Source organism: Arachis hypogaea, chromosome 4, assembly GCF_003086295.3.
Source record: "Arachis hypogaea cultivar Tifrunner chromosome 4, arahy.Tifrunner.gnm2.J5K5, whole genome shotgun sequence".
Taxonomy (NCBI): Eukaryota; Viridiplantae; Streptophyta; class Magnoliopsida; order Fabales; family Fabaceae; genus Arachis; species Arachis hypogaea.
In genome coordinates, this window is record NC_092039.1 from 67,844,929 (window position 1) to 67,853,092 (window position 8,164).

Sequence of the window (8,164 nt, forward strand, 5' to 3'; positions counted from 1 at the left end):
ATAATTATTCCATACAACAACAAAGAGTACAATATTGATGATCACAATTTCATCCACCAATGTCTTCAAATAATTCTAGAAGAGGGCGGAGAAAGGGTAAAGCAGCTGACGATGTTGGTAGACTTGGTGGTGGTGCTGTGGGTGTCTTCCTTTTGGAGGGGGTTGTAGTTGTTGATCTTTCAAATCTCCCTTCAGAATGAACTTGTTGCCTCTAGGAACCCTGAACATGATATCTCTTGGATGCCATTCTACCCCTGCTGCTGTTGCTAAACGCATCACCATCGATGGAAAAGGGATGTTGATGTTCTTCTTCTCAATCAGTTTCCATATCGATGTGCGTAATACAGGTACAATGGCTATACTCTTTCCTTCAATGATAGCCTAAAGTAGGCAGTCTTGACTCTCACATGGGTAGCATAAGTGCTGGGAATAATGTAGTCTGCCATAATTTGATGCCATATACGAGCTTCGGCATTCAAATCTAGATAAGATATAGCTGTGGGAACAGAATTTCTCCGTTTGCTATACTCCTATGAAGCACCGAAATGGCCAATTCGCTTAAGTATGGGAGTCAAAGACATCCTCCCCTTGGACACACTCGCCCTGATCCCTGAGTAGTCATCATTCTCGGGCAAAATGTGGGGGATCTTCAAAATAGCTTCAATAGCTCGGTTGGAAGTATCCAACCTTTTTCCTCGGAGGATTACTCACTCCACTTCCCAGGTTTGGTAGTTGGCGTAGAATTCCCACACCATGGTTTCATTGACTTCAATTGGGTCTTACTCAAGAAATTCCCAATGAAGTGAGGCAATCCGCTCATGGATGAATGTTTTGTACTTGATCAGAACCTTAAGCATCTATTCCCAATGGATTGGCCTTTCCTCAATATCGCCATATCGGAACTTGGCTCTTTGGTTGATCAAGATGTCCGGGTTATCGTTCAGGCGATCCAAGAAATATGGTCTTGATGCGCGGGTTGTAGGTTGCACAACCGGTAAAGTGACCAGTTTCTTACCCTTCTTTTGCTTCTTGAAAGAAAATAGAAAATATCAAGGTTATAAGACAACAACAATTAAGAATAATGAGGAAGCACTTAATAAAGTCAAGAAAATCAAATTCTTAGTTGGGAGCTTGAAGATGGTGTGATTAATAAGAATGGTGGTGTGTATATTCCAATGGTACGCGCGGTTGAAACACACACACCGGCCGCACACAACGGCAATCACACTCTCTAGGCAATTAAAAGTTCAAGACTTCACAACTAAGTGCTCAAGTTGCAAATATAAAATATAAAAATGCAAGCAACTTCAAGAAAGCACCAAAAAGCAATTGTCAATTGTTCATCCTCAACAAGTGGTAAACACATATACAATGCTCATAATTGAAAGCCAAAAGATGTTTGATCAAGACATCACCAAAATTTGAGCATTTGTAAAGTGATTACTCAATTTAAATTCTAAGATGAACATTGAGACTTAGATTCTACCAGCACAATGCATTTACAATGAAAATCACCCATTAACAAAGTATAAAAATTCTTGGAAAACATGGGTGGTTGAACTCAAAGTATGCCAACAAGGAAATGCATTGATAAAATAATTTGATCAACATCAAAATTCACAAATAAAGTTGTATAATTCATACAATATGCCTAACAAAAGATAAATTGAAAGCATATAATGGCCAAGTCATATGAATCAATCAAGATGTTCATTGAGGCATTTTATCGAACATGTGGTATGCAATGCACAATTTCATCACAAGTAAGCTCAAAGTTGATCCTAATCAACCCAATAATCAAGCAACAACAATTTGCAACACAAAGAAACAGCAAAGAAAGCAATAAATGTAATCTAAGCAACATAAAAGATATGAAAATAAAAATAAAAATATAGATAGGAAAAGATAGAAAAATAAGAACCTTAAGTATAAAGAACAAGAACTAGGGAGAAATAATGGCACTTCTCATAGCCACTGCAAAATCACGGCGGTTGGGTTCGCCGGAAAGAGCACCGGAGGAGAGAACTCACCGGTGGTGAATAGAGAAAAGAGAAGAGAAGAGAAGTAAGAGAAACGTAAAGAAAAGGTGGTCACCGGCGGTGGGCTGACGGCAGTAGACTGGCAGTGACGCTAGGCAGAGAAGAGAGGGACAGGGCAGCTTGGGAGAAAAGAAGAAAGAAAGAATGCTGCCACTCAACAGGGCAGGTTGCCCTGTTATTGCCCAGAACGCAACCTGTGCGGACGCACAGGGGGCTGTGTGGATACATAGAAGCGAAAATTTGGAAGAGTGCAAATGCACACTACGTGCGAACGCTGCGACCAGAGAGGCTGCAAGAGAGCGTGCGGGCGCACAAAGTGTGCGCATGCACAGAGGGGCTCTCTCACTTTTTTTTTCTGAAATTATGTGGACAAAAGCAAGTGTGTGTGCACACACAGGTCCGTGCACATGCACAGAAGACAAGACTGGGGGCGTTGTTCACACGCACAAGTTGTTCCCTCGCTCCCACCAGTGGGGCTGTCAATTGGTGTGCAGACGCACGTGTCTCTGCGGACGCACGTGTCTCTGCGGACGCACGCGTCTGTGTGGCTGCACAGGTGAAGCACAAAAGGGGACCTTTGCATACGCACGCAGCTGTATACGCGCATAGATGAGGGAAATGGAGCAACGCGCACACACAGACTGTGCTAGCGCTGTGACCAGAGAGTATGTCAGGGCGTGTGCGGACGCACAGGTTTGTGCGTCTGCACAGATGGCAAAAAATGCAGTTCTGTGCGCACGCCCAGATGCCCTGTTTCAGAATTTTCTTTTCTCTTCAAAACTAAGGTTCCCAACCTTAGCATAACAATATACTAACCCCAAATCATTCAAACAAGCACAAAATCATAGTCCACAAGTAATTCTAGCCTATACAACTCAGAATTAACCAACTAAATCTAAGCTAAGCATTATATCACAAGAAAACAAATAGTTCCAAAAAGATATAAACAAGAGATAGAGTTAGAAAAATGTCACCATGGTGGGGTGTCTCCCACCAAGCGCTTTGGTTTAAAGTCCTAAGTTGGACTTGCATGGCTTCATTGGTCATTTGGAAACTTCCCCAAGGAGGAAAATCTCTAACTCCTTGGCTTGTTTTGGTTGAGTATGATCCTTTGAATTTGACTTCTTGGCACTATCCTCTTTTGCTTGCTCCCTGCCATCTTCACTCACTTTCTCTTCAAATATGTCACACCCAAAGATAGAGTAGGCTTCAACGATGGGCTTGTTGGTTTCCTCCAAAGTGAACTTGACTAACCTGCCATCCGACTCAAAAGAATAGACTCCCCAGTGTGTGTCTAGCTTGAAACGAGTCGTCTTCAAGAATGGTCTTCTAAGGAGTATTGCTGATGGCTTGGTTGAGCCAATGGGAGGGGTATCCAAAATGTGAAAATCAACTGGAAAGAGCAATCCTTGAATATTCACTATGACATTCTCAGCAATCCCCACAACGAACACAATATTCTTGTCGGCTAACATAAATTTCACCCCGGATCTCTTTAATAGAGATAAGTTCAATCTTTCATAGATGGGGAGTGGCATGATGCTCACACACGCCCCAAAGTTACACATACAGTCCATGAACTTATTGATGCACGAAAACTTGTCTCTCAACAAATTTTCCTTCGGCAAGTATACTGAATTGTCGTCAAGTAAAAACTCACAATAGAGTAAAGTCGAATCCCACAGCGATTGATTGGTCAAGTAACTTTAGTTGGAAAGATGTGCTAGTTGAGCTAAACAGAAATTTGGTTGAGAATTGCAAAAAATTAAATGGCGGAAAAGTAAAGTGCAGAAAGTAAAGTGCAAAATCTTAAACGGGGATTTGAAGAAATAAGCATGAAGATAAATGGCAGAAAGTAAAGAGAATGGGTAAGATCAGAAATGAGGGATTCATTGGGCTTAGGAGATGTTGTATCTTCCGAATCTAATTCATTCTCATCTCTTCTCAATTAATGCATTCATTGATCTCATTGGCAATCTTAGGTGATTGGATCCCAATTCCTTGGCAACCCAATCTCTCTAAGCTTGAACAATTGTCCAATTCCTTGATTTAATTGCTTATGGGAAGAGATGAAGTATGGTCACTGATTATACCACATGTATTTCCAAATCAAAGTGTTAGGAGGATTATATGTCACTATATCCGCCCAAACCCCAATTTGGTCCAACATGAGAAAGCATTTCTAGCATGATCTCCTCATCCCTTTTCCAAGGCTCAGAGGAGATCCAATTATGGAGAGTTTCTTTTCCAAGACAACTAACCAATTGGATTAAGATCAAAAGCTTTCTAGCAAATCAAGAGAAAAGAAAGAGGAAGAAGAATGAAAACTATAATTGATCCATCAAATTACAACAGAGCTCCCTAACCCAATGAAAGGGGTTTAGTTGTTCATAGCTCTGGAAATGGAAAGTGGTAGGGAAGAGTACATTCTTCACAAACTAGAAAATGCAGAAAGTAAATATACAGAGTGTAGTTCTCCAAAAGTGCCAAGCTCTCCTCTAGTTCAAAATTACTCCTATATATACTACTCTTCTTGATCTTCTAGTTAGTTCTTCAAGTCTTGGATATGGGCCTTTGATCTTGAGTTGAAGCAGTTACAATCTTCAGTGGGCTTAGCTTGCAGAAAAATGTGCGTTAGGCATGGACGTTAGTTAGGACGTTAGTGGTGTTAACGTTAAGTGAAAATGTGGGTTCGAGAACATTAGTGACGATCACCTTTTTCACTAACGTTCCAACCCAAAATGATCCATGTTAACTACAACGTTAGTGGCAATAATGTGACCACTAATGGTTCCTCTTGGTCCTTCGCAAACGTTATTGACACTCACCTTTTCCAATAACGTTGCTCTTTGCCCCTTTCCCTATGTTAGATTTCACGTTAGTATAACTAACGTGACCCTTAACGTGGGCATGCCTAAGCTTCAAGAGCGTTAGTGACACTTACCTTTATCACTAACACTCCAAACGCCCCTCCTTCCTACGTTAGAGCTCACGTTAATTTGATTAACGTGGCTACTAACGTGGTGGTGATTGCCATCTCCAACGTTAGTGACAAAGGTAAGTGTCACTAACGTTGGCCCATCATGTTTAGCTCCACGTTACTCTTCACGTTAGTGATCTTTACGTGACCACTAACGTGGGCACTCTTGGCTTAGTCCAACATTAGTGACAAAGGTGAGTGTCACTAACGTTGGTGATTGCTTCCTCCTCCCATGTTAGAGTTCACGTTAATTAGATTAACGTGACTCTTAACGTGGCTTAATTATGCCTTTGTGGAACGTTAGTGGCATTCGCTTTTACCACTAACGTTGGAGCTCGTCTTCCTCCTCTACGTTAGCTACCACGTTAATATAGTTAACGTGGCAACTAACGTGGGCTATGATGGCTTCGAAGGCGTTATTGGCGATCACTTTTTCCATTAACTCTACAAGCTTGTCCCCATTCCATGTTAGTGGTCACGTTAATTAGATTTACGTGGCTGCTAACGTGGCTCCTTCTTGCTTCCTTTGTCCTGAAATCAAGCAACTAAAGTGCATCAAAGCTCTGTTCCAAGTCATGAGATTATGCATCATCAATTATATCATTTAATTCCTGCCTAATCCTCATGAAATCATGTAAAATTCACAAGGTGTAAGTGTATTTTAGTCCAAAACTTGCTTATTTACTAAGAAATTGCATGAAACTACCCTAAACTAATAAAGAAAAGGTCAGTGAAACTTGCCAAGATGCCCTGGCATCAGAACACCAAACTTAAAGCTTGCTTGTCCCTAAGCAAGTACTGAAACATAGGAAGAATGAATGAAAGAACAAGATAAACAATCTATTGTTATAGAAGTCAAATCCTGGTTTATGGGGTTTCATGCACAGCAACTGAGGTTCATTCCTTCACTGGTGTTGAGGCCCTTATCATGCCCTTGAACACTTGCTTGATTGCATTCCTTGAGACTTATTATTTATTGATCCTCCCTTCTTTTCCAAGTTTTATTGCATTCTTATTAGGCTAAGTGCTTTGTGAGAAGGCGACTCTTTATGATAAGCTTTCAGCCAACACTCCTGAACCAGTTGGTTCAAGGTGCTAGGTGTTAAGACACCCCTAAGGACTTAATCCCTCAAATCTCTTTCCCCCATACATACACACCACAGGCACATTGTTTGTTATTTTCTTTCTTGAGACCTTGGTATCCAGCCCCTCTTTGGGTTACTAAGTGCTCTGTAGCAAAGGTTGCTCTTGATAGTGGAATTTCAGCTGATAATCCCGGATTAATTAACCCAAGTTACCAGGTGATAAGGCACCCCTAAGAGCTTATTCATCCAAGCATATCGCTTGCACAGGAACACCACAGACACATGCCTCAATATTCAAACCCCTGGTGCCTAGCCTTATTTCTTATAACTTTTCCTTCCTTTTCAAACTCTTGTTGTTCTCTTTTCTTATTAGGATCTTATTGTTTGGTTAGTCTCATAGGATATGTTTCAAGCATGTGTTTTGGGGCATATAATTGCCTATACACCTTATTGGTGAACCAACTTAGCTAATCAATCACCATACCACAAACATTCAGAATTCACTTCACAAGATAAACCCACTCTTGTTTTTCATAACATTTTCTTTTTAATTGACTTAAAAGGACAAGCATACATATAAGCAAGATGAAAATGAAAACTAGGGACTTAGACCAACACACTTAGAATTAGACACTGAAATCTTAAAGGCAGACTTGAAAACTTCTAAGCTACTGTGTAAGCATGTTCTATTTCATACATGATTTTCCTTATTCAAAGCTTGAAAAAGATAGAACGAAGAAGGAACTCCACCACCTTTTACTTATTAGAATGGTCATGTCCCTTTGTTTCCTTTGTCTTGGGATCCCTCTTGATTGCTCGAATCCCCATTCCCTTTGCGCTTTTCGATCAGCTTTTTCCAGAAACCAGCATCCTCCATCTTCTTCTTCAATGCTTTCTTTTGTTGTTTCACCTTCCCTTCCTCTTGCTCTGTCAGGTCCTTGCGAACTGCATCATATCTTGGGATGGCAGGGTGCAAATTATGCATATGCCCAGCCACATAAGTCAACTTGGCCTGAGTGTTTATGTTAAACTCTTCCCGATGTAGCTGCCGTCCTTCATTGAGCACGCTGAACTCGTTGAATGCTTTCATCTGAGACAACTAACGTTGGTTGAGTTCTTGAAGGCATTTGTCTTGGCGCTCTTTCCTTTCAGTTACTTGATTGATGGCTTGGGTGTGCTGGGCGTATTGCTCCTGTTGCTGCTCCATTTGTTGCTTCTACCACTCCCTTTGTTGACCCATCCAATTAGAGAGGAGTTCTTCTTAACGATCCATCCTTTGGGCTTGAATGTGCAGTTGTTGTTTTTGTCCCTCTATATAACTCCTTGCTAGATCCTCAATGGCTCCTTGAATGTGATTTAAGTTTATGTTAGTTGGATCGTAGTACTCTTCTTGCTAGTATTCTTCTTGATGAAGTTCCTCTTGGTAAGGTTCTTCTTGGTGAGGTTCTTCTTGTGATGTTCTTTTCCTTATCTAAGGCCTTCTTTGTTGTTGAGCGGGTGCCACATAGGTTATATGCTGGAGCATAACTAGCCTCCCAAGGTTTACCCATTTTGGATTGTTGTCTTTGAATACTACCTTGGCTTTTATACATAGTCTAAGGATGCTGCTAGGGTACCAAAGTCTAGCACCCGGATCATTCTTCTCGACTAAATCTTGGATTCCTTCAGCTATAACTTCATGCACATTGATGCCTCCACCCTTTATTAAGCAGTATACCATAGTAGCTGATGAGCGGATAATTTATACGCTTTTTGGCATTGTTTTTAGGTAGTTTTTAGTAGGATCTAGCTACTTTTAGGGATGTTTTCATTATTTTTTATGCAAATTTTACATTTCTGGACTTTACTATGAGTTTGTGTATTTTTCTGTGATTTCATGTATTTTCTGGTTGAAATTGAGGGACCTGAGCAAAAATCTGATTCAGGCTTAAAAAGGACTGCTGATGCTATTGGATTCTGACCTCCCTGCATTTGAAATGGATTTTCAGGAGCTACAGAACTCCAAATGGAGCGCTTTCAATGCCGTTGGAAAGTAGACATCCAGCGCTTTCCAGCAATAT